This window comes from Poromitra crassiceps, assembly GCF_964638095.1.
Source record: "Poromitra crassiceps genome assembly, chromosome: 16".
Classification (NCBI taxonomy): Eukaryota; Metazoa; Chordata; class Actinopteri; order Beryciformes; family Melamphaidae; genus Poromitra; species Poromitra crassiceps.
In genome coordinates this window covers 28532083-28546098 of record NC_139645.1, presented here as the reverse complement: position 1 = coordinate 28546098, position 14016 = coordinate 28532083, and the positions used below count along the sequence as shown (strand labels likewise).

General features: G+C 42.9%; 1 long non-coding RNA gene across 1 annotated transcript; it reads right to left on the bottom strand.

Annotated features, from left to right (window-relative positions):
* Positions 1-5111: 5111 nt before the first annotated feature.
* On the bottom strand, positions 5112-10468 carry LOC310791303. The gene is made up of 4 exons (XR_014553424.1): positions 10393-10468; positions 8269-8305; positions 5710-5753; positions 5112-5213 (listed from the first exon to the last, which is right to left on the bottom strand). It is a non-coding gene; the product is annotated as an uncharacterized lncRNA (long non-coding RNA).
* Positions 10469-14016: the final 3548 nt, after the last annotated feature.

The window sequence follows — 14016 nt, the reverse complement described above, 5'->3', positions numbered from 1 at the left end:
CTGGAAAATGTATGGAAACCTGTCATTAGCTTCCATTTTGTCCAGACCAGACAAAAGAGCCATCTTCCTAATTTGGCATAAGAATAATCGCTCTTTCATGCACTGAGAAAAATACGCCAAACAAGAGACAGCAGCAACAACCCGGATACTTAGCCCAGAGGTTCTCAAATGTTTTTCAGCCAAGGACCCCTTACAAGATAGAAAATATACCGGGGACCCCCTCATTCTGTTTTGTGGTTTTGGTCCCAGTGAAATGTTATGCGATCTCTCCTGTTTCTAAATATATATACCGGTATGTACTGTTTAGTTTGAACTTGAATCAAACAATTGAATCAATTTGGTTTGAACTTGTACCGTTTGTCAGTCAAACTGACACCAGCTCAGTTTGACTTGTTTTTAACTTTTCTCATGTGGCAAGTGTGCCCGTGTGCGTTTGAGTAACCAAGCACCCTCTCTCATGCAGTTGCTACCAGGTCGATGGAGGCTGCAATGATACTGGGGCAGGGGGGTTATGGCTGGGCTGGGTCGGGCTGAGCTGAGTTGGGCCGGGGCGTGGGAGATGTAGATGGTTGCACCGTGGGAGATGCAGATGGTTGCTGTTGACTTGTGGAGGCTTCTAGTAGTAGTAGTTCTAGTTCTAGTAGTCGAGTAGTCATCTGGAGAGGAGACAAGATTAGAGGAATCAGTCATCCATCAAGCAATGTAAATCCCCCCCTTATGTTCTTCAGATATGGAGGATTTATGGACTTTGGCTGTTTTTTTCAGCCAATACGATAACTGATAAATATCTGCTTCTCCTGTCCGATAACCAATAATAATTTCACATTTTTGTATTAAAAATAATAACATGTAGTTTATGCACACCTGGCGTAAGGAAGACAGATGTAGTGAGCAAAGATGGATGATTTAATATTCCATAGCTCTGACCTAACCAAATCTAACTGACATCACTATTGTATGAACACAAAACAAAGAACACTTCTGATATAATATGATACAATGAGTGTTTTAGTAAAGCGTATCACTCAAAAATAAAGGCTTTGATAGAACCAAAAGCCTATGGCTGCTTAGAAACCACGCAATATTTGGGAATACTAAAATAATAAGAGGGAAAATATACTCTTTCCAAGTAAACACATTGTCATTTCAAAATTACAATCTTAAATTACAGTAATGACTGGCTGAATGATTGACAGGTATCGATCACTGTCATGATCAGCTCATTTAGGGGAGTGAGCTTATACTGCACAAGCTTGTGAAACATCATATTGCCTCCTGACTATGCAGCATAAACTGTAAACAACTAAGCAAAACACCGACACAGAGACCCAAACTAGCCTAACGCAGGCAGGGGGGAATCCTGACGCAAATGAGACACAGTGAGACTACATGGCAGAGTGATTAGCAATTGCAGTAACGTTAGAGCAGACACAACAAGTTACAGATACAAAACTTGGTTTTCAGTACAGCTAACTTAGCCAACGTTAGCTAAAACAAGCTTAGGCCTACCTGTAGCTTCTCCCTGGTCTCGTCACGTTGAAACAGACTGGGGAACTGCAGATCTTTTCAGCGCTCTTGCTCCAAAGCCAAACAACTCTGCTAGCTGTTGTAGTCATCTTCTGTAAAATGCAATGGGCATATCCGAAGTCCGTCAAGCACGTTTGTGCTGTGATCTCATCATAGTGGCAGTTGTTTATCATCCGCAGCCATTTTTTGCGCCCCGTTCCATGTTTACCTGTGATAGCTTTCCTGTCGGCCAGGATGTACCTGGTTTACCTCCCGCAAATAGTTGCAGCATTGAGGCACCATACACATAGGCATGTTTGACGTTTTCTCTTTGTGTAATCTAACGACACTGAGACTCTTCTCAACTAACGCTAACTAAAGGAACACTAACTAAACAACGGTAAGCTAGCTTAGCCAAACAGCCCCCTCTCTCCCGCGTGATTTCTAACCCCACATAGGATAAGCAATAACCACGCCCTGTGGCGCCGGGATTGGCCAGGAGCATTGAAGCTTGGGACTAAAGCACCTGGGGTTTTTCATCTTTTATAATAAAGATGTTTAAAAAACTATTGCTTGTTACATTTTCAGTGCTGTACCTTTTCTCTGGGTAAGAATTGAGCTTGAAATTAACGATACATTATATTTTATGAGCTATGAACGTGAACACAACACCGTTTATATTATTGCATGTTTTTGTAGATTGTGTACATTGTGTAGATTACAATTATTATGCTTATTATTATTATTACTATGCTAAGGAAGGTAGGTGAAGGTGACCATAATTCATTTCAATGTCCGCTCTCAATATCGCTGTCTGTTCTCAAGAGCTATTCAGTTGGTTCATGAAATCGCTGGGCTGCGTGCCCTCCAGTGTTGCTCCTGGCCAATCCCGGCGCCACAGGGCGTGGTTATTGCTTATCCTATGTGGGGTTAGAAATCACGCCTCTCTCCCACTCTGATAGCTAACTAGCGTCAGCTAACGCTAGCTAAGCTACTGCAAAAAAAAACTATGCTATGTCCTTGTCTCTTCTGCTCTCTCCTCTCCTTTCCTCTCCTCTTCTATAAATAAAATTCGCTATCTCTCTCCGTATGTACAGTAAGTATGTATATTTGTCTCCGGTGTCTCGGTCTGACTCAGGGCAGGGTGGGGACTCGGGAGCGCGTGTTATCAGCGCAATGAACCCTGGGTAATGGATGAGCTGCTGAACACACCAGAACAACAAAAATGCAGTTTTTTCCGCCAATGTTTGGTCGATTTGAAAACAAATTGCTGCTATGAACTCGGGAATTAAATTCCTTTAACACAATGTCCACGGGAATTGCCGTCGGATCATTCCTTTAAGAGGAGAAGGAACACTGACGGATCACGTAGCCTACGTGACAGACCACACACTGGTGGTCCGGACCATGGTCAGAGCGTCTGTACGCTGACTGATGCATTGTGACGAGAAAGAACGCTGACAGACCACGTGACAGACCACACGCTGGTGGTCCGGACCATGGTCAGAGCGTCTGTACGCTGACTGCGATGCATAAGAGGATAATTAACACTGACGGACCATGTACTAGCGTACGTGACAGACCAAACACAGGTGGTCCGGACCATGGTCAGAGCGTCTGTACGCTGACTGATGCATTGTGACGAGAAGGAACGCTGGCAGACCACGTGACAGACCACAGACCACACTGACCACACACTGATGGGCAGACCACGTGACAGACCACAGACCACACTGACCACACACTGATGGTCCGGACCATGGTCAGAGCGTCTGTACGCTGACTGATGCATTGTGACGAGAAGGAACGCTGGCAGACCACGTGACAGACCACAGACCACACTGACCACACACTGATGGGCAGACCACGTGACAGACCACAGACCACACAGACCACACACTGATGGTCCGGACCATGGTCAGAGCATCTGTACGCTGACTGCGATGCATTAAGAGGAGAAGGGACCACGTGACAGACCACACTAGTGGTCCGTGGTACAGTGAAGGACCACACCAACTGGTCCGGACCATTCGCTTTAGCACCCCCTAGTGGTACTGACCAATGGTCTGTACAGACCACTAAAAAATGATACAACCCCCTCTCCAAAACATTCACAGCACTTTTTTTTACATTCATGTCACAAGTTAAAAAAAATCCTGTGATAAGATCCTATACACCTAATCAGCTCACATTCATGATAGATTCAAATATTAAATCAAATAAGAATATTATAAAGCAGGTCATCAAACAACTCAGATTCATATACTTCCATAGACATACTTAATAACTATTTTGAGCATAACCATAATAAATTAAATAAACTTCACTCGTAACTTTCCACTTCAACGGAGTTGCACTGGACTCACGTATCTTTGGAGTGGAGTTTGATTAGTACAGTGAGATCGGGATGTGGCTGTTTGGTTAGACTGATCATCTAATCAGCAGCAGCTGTGCATAAGTTGAAACGTAAGCTAGTTTGAACGTAGCAGTTAGTGTGGACTTTACACCCCAACTTAAGAGAGAACTTAGGTTCAGCTGGTGCAACAGGCTGCAGAAGTACAGGACAGACTGAAGACCTCTCGCAGGAACACATGGAGGCACATTCAACATGGATCTGTATCCTGAAAAGACTTCCCTTCATCACAATTGTGGTGGGTTTTTCCTTGCACTCGCTGTCCTTTATACACGCGAGAGAGAGAGAGAGGGAGGGAGGGAGGGAGAGGGAGAGAGAGAGAGAGAGAGGGAGAGCAAGAGAGAGAGGGAGAGAGAGAGAGGGGGGGAGAGCGAGAGAGAGGGGGGGAGAGCGAGAGAGGGAGAGAGAGAGAGAGAGGGAAAGAGAGAGAGCGAGAGAGAGGGAGAGAGAGGGAAAGAGAGAGAGAGGGAGAGAGAGCGCGCGCAGCGCTGCTCTGGAGCACATGTGGCGACCGCAGCTGCAGTCAGGCAAGCTTTAATTGGCGCACGCGCGCGCGCACACACACTAGAGAGAGAACAAGTGAAGAGAAGAGAAAAGAGTGAAACATACAGAGCTGTGTGTGTGTGTGTGTGTGTGTGTGTGTGTGTGTGTGTGTGTGTGTGTGTGTGTGTGTGTGTGTGTGTGTGTGTGTGTGTGTGTGTGGCTACAGAGTGAAGCATCATCTCAGCAGCTGTGTTTGGTCACAGTGTGTTTCTCTCTCACTCTACCTGACACAGAGACACTGAGGAACCAGTTAAACCAAACCCAAACGCAGGGTAAAGTGGTTCATTGAATGAGGAGTGGAAAGTGTGGAGGTGAATCAGTTTGTCAGAGGAAACGTTGTAGAAGGACAGAGAGCCAGCAGGCCAGTCAAGATACACTGCGACTCTGTTAGAGACACAGAAGGAGGGGAGAGGTATGACTGTGCCTCTGTTATTGTGCCAGGCAGCGTAAAGATCATCAGAGCAGAACAGACTCCAGGACTTTTCATTATATCCAAGCCAGCTGTCATCACCCCGTCCTCTCCTGCTGATTCCTCTGTAAGTCACTCCTATAATAACCTTTCCTTCCCTCTCCAGCTCCCAATAACAGCGACCACTCAGACCATCTCTACACAGCAGCTGAGGCCAGTAGTCAAATCTCTCTGGGTGATCAGGATATGGCTGCTTCTCTCCATACGTCACCTTTCTGTTGTCTTCAGACAGGAGGAGGTGTCTCTCTGCTGTGTTTGGATCCAGTGTGAGATCACAGGCATCTGATGAGACAACAAGACTCAATACAACAGCAGCTTCTCATCTAACACATCTGTTGTGTTTATTATTGTCTGATTTACCATCTAACTTCAATGAATAGCCTTTTATTTGCTTCAATCACTGAATTCAACCTGTTTATATTTGAGACCTGCGTCTTTATGCTGCTGCTGTTTAGTTTCTTTCACACACAAAAGCTCAGCAAAGTTAGGAAAGACTATATTTATATTTGAACCAGTATGAATATGACTTCTATAAAAATGACCATTACAAAGCAACACAAGCAGACTAACACTTTACTAAAGACATGAACTCACTCTCTCTCTCACACACACACACACACAGAAACACACCCACATACACACACAACACACACCCCCACACACACACACACAGAAACACACAAGTGCGCACACACACACACACAAACACACAAACATGCATAGAAACAGAATGTGTGCTGCTTTGTTTTCATGGATATAAAACTTAATACACACTTACGCTTCCTCAGATCTGGTTTCATGGTCCGCACTCCACGGTCCACACTGTGGGGTTACATAAAGTCAGAGCAGCATAGCATACTGTCTTTAGAATAATAATAATAATAATAATTACTGTCTTTATAAAGGAAATAAATAATCTTCATAACCTTAAAACCTGATTGTCCTTATTACATTGTTCTCAGGAAAGCCAGCTCTGATTATTGGATGTGATGTTTTGAAAGTAGCTAAACCAACAAAGAATGAAGGGCCCAGTGTTGTGCATCATATTCTAGTGAACAGTGAGCTGAACGCAGACTTTTGCAAATCCATGAATGTGCAGTGAGCGTCGTTCACACCTGCGGGAGTTAACGGTGCTCTTATTGGAGACAGCTGCGCAATGCATTGTGGGGCAGGTGGGGAGGTCCGCGAGCAGGGAGCGTGCACCCCCCCCCCCCCTCCCCCCCGCCTGACAATTTGCATAAAGTTGTCCCGCCATGTTGTTCACTCAGTCAGGTGCAGCGTAGTCTCAACGCCAGACCCATGAGAGTTCTTACGCTGATACACTATGTTACTGCATGCTGCAGATCTCTCTCTGGGTCTGATACACTATGTTACTGCATGCTGCAGATCTCTCTCTGGGTCTGATACACTATGTTACTGCACTCTGCAGATCTCTCTCTGGGTCTGATACACTACGTTACTGCATGCTGCAGATATCTCTGGGTCTGATACACTATGTTACTGCATGCTGCAGATCTCTCTGGGTCTGATACACTATGTTACTGCATGCTGCAGATCTCTCTCTAGGTCTGATACACTATGTTACTGCATGCTGCAGATCTCTCTCTAGGTCTGATACACTATGTTACTGCATGCTGCAGATCTCTCTCTGGGTCTGATACACTATGTTACTGCATGCTGCAGATCTCTCTCTGGGTCTGATACACTACGTTACTGCATGCTGCAGATATCTCTGGGTCTGATACACTATGTTACTGCATGCTGCAGATCTCTCTGGGTCTGATACACTATGTTACTGCATGCTGCAGATCTCTCTCTGGGTCTGATACACTATGTTACTGCATGCTGCAGATCTCTCTCTGGGTCTGATACACTATGTTACTGCATGCTGCAGATCTCTCTCTGGGTCTGATACACTATGTTACTGCATGCTGCAGATCTCTCTCTGAGTCTGTTACACTATGTTACTGCATGCTGCAGATCTCTCTCTGGGTCTGATACACTATGTTACTGCATGCTGCAGATCTCTCTCTGGGTCGTATACACTACGTTACTGCATGCTGCAGATCTCTCTCTGGGTCTGATACACTACGTTACTGCATGCTGCAGATCTCTCTCTGGGTCTGATACACTACGTTACTGCATGCTGCAGATCTCTCTCTGGGTCTGATACACTACGTTACTGCATGCTGCAGATCTCTCTCTGGGTCTGATCACTATGTTACTGCATGCTGCAGATCTCTCTCTGGGTCTGATACACTATGTTACTGCATGCTGCAGATCTCTCTCTGGGTCTGATACACTATGTTACTGCATGCTGCAGATCTCTCTCTGGGTCTGATACACTACGTTACTGCATGCTGCAGATCTCTCTCTGGGTCTGGGACACTTTCCCTCAGAGGGCTGGTTATGGGAGGGAACCGTTCACTTGACCAGTCATATGCCAGTGATGGATTCAGTCTTCCCCAATCAGTAACGACTTTGTGATCAGACAACACGGGAGGCGCAGCCCATTTTACGAACCGCTCTCTCATCGGTGCTACGACCTGTCACTCATTCAGTTTCAACCGGCCTTCAAAAACCAGCAGTGGCTGTGAAGTGGCACAGACTCATGTATGTAGTATGCAGAGCGCAGAGATTCAACGTCATATCTGAGTCTGCTGCAGCAAGGAACAAACATCAAGCCCTCCCACAAGCGTACGCTTTTGTGGGGGCTGGCGGGCAAACTTCAGAATAAAGCAATTCACTTTCAGAATAAAGGTATTCAAATTCTCACCTTTGGAGAAACAAGGTATTTCAATGAATGAAACAACAAATCTTGTATCAAAATACTGATGTGAAGATTACATGGAGTGAAACTGTGGCTGCAAAGCATTACTCAAATGTAATATTAAGGTTAACGTTACATCGAGAGTTTTATTTTGAAATCCATAAAGGGGAAGACCTAGTACTTTTACATTCTGGCTGACTTGACACTCATGCACAGGGAGAAAAAAGAAACACTAAAATGAACTGCTCATGAACTGAACTGCTCATTCTTTAGGACTGTGAACTTAGTTCAAAGTTCAAAATTGTGAACTATGAACGTGAACTAGTTCATTTTAATCTGCGTGAGCTGAACTTTGAGCTAGCTCTTGTGTGAACTTGCACAACACTGGAAGGGCCAAATTCTGACTTGATACCTCTTTTTAGGAGAGCTGGATAATATAAACTGTTTTAAAATCTACAGACAGAGCTTTGACTCATAATAATGCTGCTGTAATGATGTCACTGCTGAGCTGTGATGTCACTGCTGAGCTGTAATGATGTCATGGACAGTTAGAGATGGTCATCTTACGTCTTAGGTTTGGTCTGCTTCTCCTCTTCCCGAACACCTTTACACACAAACAAACAAACACACACACACACACACACACACACACACACACACACACACAGAGTGAGTCATGGTAGAGACAACACGTTTACACAAACACACTGCTGTTAGATGGACTCAGTCATTAGGTTACAGTAGCATTACAGGATACATCACTTCTGCTGTTCCCATAAGACATTTTCATAGTACCAAAAAAACACGCTCAACCCTCAAAAGTTGAACAGGTGTGCATTGTGACATCACTGATGATGTCATCAGTGATGTCTTCAGTGTTGTGACATCACTGATGATGTCATCAGTGTCCGGCCATGACTCATTGCTGCGCAGCAACTATAATTCTTATTCTTCTGTAAAACTGTATGCACATCAGAAACCATAAGGCCCACAGCAGCCAAACTTTGCACATAGTTTGGAAATATCACCCACTACTCGGAAACAAAGAATTACACAAATCTACCAAATGTTGGTGATATAACAGCCGATTTCACGTTTTTAGGCCTACACAGGAAAATACAATGTAATACATCACAATGCAAGACTGGTTGAAACACCATACACAAGAAGGAAAAATAAGTTATTTTGTGTATTTTTTTTTATTGTGTTTATTTTAATTTCATTAAGATTTGGTTTCAAATGTGAATTTAATGTCATGTCGTTTTAATAAAAAAATTGTTTGCTAGTTTAGTTTTATGGGGCCAATATTTTCCCAATGACAGATATTGGTGGTTACTACGGACGATGTTAATGTAATATGGAGACTCGGGTCGAGGACATAAATTTGGGCAAAGTGAGCACCTGATTCAACCTGGAGCACCCCCATTCGCTGGACGTATGCGACGTGTAGTGGGCGAGCCCGCTCAGAGGGCAAGCCTAGGAATCGAGCGTGCCGGCCACAGCTGTCGTTTTATGTGCGATAGACCCTTTTCACGGGGGTCATTTTGTGTCGAAAAGGCAGAATAAACACAGGTGGGAGCAAAAGACTAATGAGGGTTTCCACATTCCAATCATGGAAGTTTGAAACCCTCATTAGTGTTTTGCTTGCACCTGTGTTTACCCTGCCTTTTAGACACAAAATGGCCCCCGTGAAAAGGGTCAATTGGGGTGAAACTTATAGGGGGTGTAAAGAGCACCCGTGCGATTGACCTGACGGAGCTGGATTTTTTAATTAGGTGATTGCCCTAATTACCTAATGATGTGATGTCATCAGTGATGATGCCATCAGTGATGTCATCCTTTCTGGCTGAGGCTATAGACACTTTTAATTTGACAACATAAACATTCAAAATTGCCCCTAGCTTACTTCCTGTTGCAATGTTTGCTAATGAAATAGCTGACAGGAAATAAGATGGGGTTCAAACTGTTCCCATAGCAACCCAATTCCGTGAAAACCGTCTATATAAGTTCAGTGATGATGTCATCAGTGATGATGTCCTCAGTGATGTCATCTGTGAAGATGTCATCAGTGATGTCAGAAGAGCACCCGTGTGGGTGACCTGACGGAGCCGGATTTTTTAATTAGGTGATTGCCCTAATTATCTAATGATGTGATGACATCACACACACACACACACACCCATGTGCACGTGCCAATAGGCGAGGCGAGGCCACGCAGCAGCCAAGCTGCATGTAATGGCCGTGCAGCGTCCGAGCTGCATATGCGAGCTGCAGGGCCAGCTCAACGAGCTGCAGGGCCAGCAGGGCGGGCGAACCTAGGAATCGAGCGTATATTAATATTATATTATTAACCCATTGATACCTGATGCAACATTTGCGTGTATATCCCTCATTTGTGTGTGTATCCCTTTAAGACCGCGAACCGCGTCCTATGCGGTTCGCGGTCTTAAAGGGATACACACACAAATGCTGCATCAGGTATCAATGGGTTAATATATATTAATATATAATTAATATTGAACATTTCGGAATGACATCATTCTATTTCTATGTGTATGTTATTGTTTTTTACTTCTCTACTACTCCTTTTAAGGGGGCGGGGTGAAGAGAAAGTGGATAAAAACTGCTCATGATAAATGATAATGGAAGAATTTTTGAATGGAATGACATTGATGGAAATGAAGAGCTGACCTGATGAAGGCTGAGGGGTCTGGACCATGGTACCCTGCTCTGTTGTCCTTTCTTCTTCTCCTCCTCCTCCTTCTCCCTGGTCCTGGAAAGAGGGAGAGAGACAGAGAGAAAGAAGAGAGAGTTGGCAGAAATTGTACGTGGACATTTCACATGGACACAGTACTATCCTCCCCCACCCCCATTGTCACTTTAAAGGACTTTTATTTTCCACTTTATAATATATAATATATAATTTGAGATTGTTTTCTGTTTTGCTCCATCTTCTTCTACACTGCATACTTGCACTAAGTCAAATCTGATTCCTCACTATGGCTATTCAAATGAATCACGAATCTTGAAAATGACTCTTGAAAGACGTCATGTTGAATATTTCTGTTGAAGAGAAATATTCAAAGCAGCATTTTGAGTGGATCATTACCAGTCTTGTCAGCACTTGATGGACGGTGATAGATTTCTCTCCCCAATCTCTATTTTTTTGATCAAACATTTCCTCCATAGGCCCAGTTTGGACTCAACAGAAGGTGGATACTCCAGCATGGCGGCCCTGCATGCTGATATGAAAATATGCAATTACAGAGATGATCTTGTCATTTGTTAATTCAAATATATCTTTAATTATGTTTAAATGTTCTGTTCTAGGTCATCGGAGGAGCGGCTGAGTTTGTGTAATGATGAACTTTCTCCATTTCCATTAGGAGACGTGCTGACCATGGGAATTAACCATTAGAAGGTTTAGTGCTGTTTATGGCCGGTCTGGGAAAACATTACACAGGATCTTCTTGGCCGACTGGTTAGTGGACGAGGTGGCCGGGTGGATAAGCTGCACAAGGACGGTCATTTAGGATATGGTCGGGGCAGAGGTCACGGAGATCGGCTGACAAAAGGACATTCTTTTAATGTCTCTGCTCAGTCACTTAGTCACTTTGGGATAGGGACTGGAAAACAACACAGAGTTTATGGCTTTCTCTAAGACAAATGGCTGCAGAGCATCAACAGAGGAGGTGGGAGACACATTCCACAAAGCCCCCACAGGATGAGGGGTTTCTGTGAGAAGCATCACAGTGTTGTATGTATATTGATGCATATTGTGCATATATATCCTACTGATTGACTGACTGGTTTTGATATCTGATATGAAATAAAGTTTAAGAGCATACATTAGATGCGCTGATTTTTCCACAGAGAAAAGAAGACATGCTCAAGTACACAGCACCAATGAGAGGAACCATGATTCGAATCTCAGACGGCCCGGCATTGGTCTTTGGGAATATTGGATGCTCAGCAGAATATATATTGGTTATCTTATGAGAATAGAGTGTGTTTAGATCAGTCTGATGTTGTATTTCTGTGTTTTGAATAACTTCAATTTGTCCCACTTGCTGCACGATAGGAGAGTGCTATAATATTTAGATAAATGATAGCCTATTATATTATTGTAATTATAGAATGGGAAATAAAGGTATAGTCGAATTAGTTAATAAGTGGTAATTGATAAGAGTTTCTCATCCGGGTTAAACGGGGTGAGTTTTTCTCTGATTTATTGAATTTAACTATAAGAAACTGTCCTCTTGCTCTTTTTTACACCTCCTAGAGGTGGTTTTCGACCAAGAGGATAGTAAGTCTGAACTGTAAGATGTTTAAATCCAGTTTAGACTGGGATTAGCCCAAATATAGCTGAATTTGATTCATATCCAGAATATAGTTTAAGTTTATTTAGTCTAACAATAACCTTACATAATGTTCTAAACTAGGACTTTTATAGGTAAATAGCTAAATTAGCTGACCCAAATTATAAGTTGAAAATAGGAATTTAAAGTAAATATATTAACAGTTGCTTTGGTAGATAGGAACCAATAGATAACTATTTCAAGGAGAAGGTTAGTGTGTGACCTCCAGTGGAAGCCAGGTCACAGGATGTGGACAGAGAGGGGGAGAAGAACACGCCTGTCAAGTAGGTGGCCACCAATACCAGCACAGCAGTGAAGGATGACACTAGATGGAGGAGGAACCATACCGGAAGACAAACGCCCCCAAGGAAATGTACTTTAAAAGCACAGGCAAAAGAAAAGGGAGGGGTCGGTTTTCAGGGGTCTTCTTTTGACCTGCTACATATTTTGCTGTGAGGGAAAGACCACTGGAAAATCCACCTCAGAGATCTCTGAATGGGTAATATAAATACTTGATCTGCTTTGTACTGAATATGCTAAATCCTCTATATAAAATAATGTTCTAAATATCAGAATTGCTTGTTGTATTGATTTTTCATATATCTGGAATAATTGGACACTGGAAAGGTATTAACATATGTCACACCTTCTGATTGGAGTGAGCTGTTTTTAATTAGGTTGAACGAGGTACAGAGAAATCCTTTCCATCAAATGGTGACCCTCGACGCGATTCCAGAGAAAAAAGTAAGCATTCTGATCAAGCATTTTCAGGAGAACAGTGGGTAACAAATCCCGGGAAAAATATCAATAAAGGGTTTACGGATTACCTTTTTCATAAAAATATCTGCATTGGCTATTCTAAATTATTGTTACACTAACTGAATTCCAAAAATGCTGTAATTTATCAATCAAATTTAGGAACCAGTACAAAGCTGGTCAGACACGTGTTTTGATATTTTGGAAAGACCTGTGGGCGAGATTGTACGTCAAAAAACATCTGCCCAAGGCCGCTAGCATATGTGAGGGGATAAAAGTAACTTTCTCAAGATCATATTGCTGATTGAGTGCATGTGAGGAATAACAGTAATTTTCCAAAAGCATAGCAAAGATATGTATTTATACAGAACCGGCGAGTTCTGGAGAATTCCGCTTTGTACAGAGGGCATTAATGCTCAGGTTTTTGCATTTTATTGTAATATATCTTGAAGGTTTTGGTATAATATGAATTGTGAAAAATCAGCTATAGAGAAGATCATAAAAGATTATTTTTAATGGGGAAGAAATAACACAGAATTGTCTAATAATAGTAATATTAATATCCATATTTTGAGTTGAATTTTAGATTCTTCCAATTTATGTTGCTATGTAAATTAGACACAAAGGTTTATGCTATAAATTCAAACAACAAGGTGAATTTAATGCAAGATTAGGTCATTTTGGGGTAGTATTCCTTTGTATTTTTGTGTTATACTGCTTTATGATCCATAACTTTGCTGTAAGTTTGAGAAGAAGAGAATGAATGTAAATGATTTTTAAATTCACTGTGCAGGGACGCCTGTCACAGTGAAACGGTAATATGTAAGAGTATAGTATATAAATAGAATCAACCATATTTTGACGCTTATGAAAAAACTGTTTGTGGAAAAATACACCACAAGTTGATGCGCGCAGCTTCTAACCAAGGGTCCGGGTGCAGCCAAATGGCCGCGGGTGTAATTCTGCTGGCACTTTTACTGTCTGAGTGGGCTCTGGAATGTGGCAGGAGAAGTCTGTGAGGAAACGCCGCCCCGTCTGGCAGGCGGAGAATGGTAGATAGCCTAATATTGTTAATAAATGGCAAATTTGGTCATGGAATGTGACCTCCAAATTATTCAATTTATTGGAGAACAATTCGAGTATTAAGCGACGTTTGGCTATTTCACTGAGCATTAGGCTTGCCGTTACCAAATAGCCTATT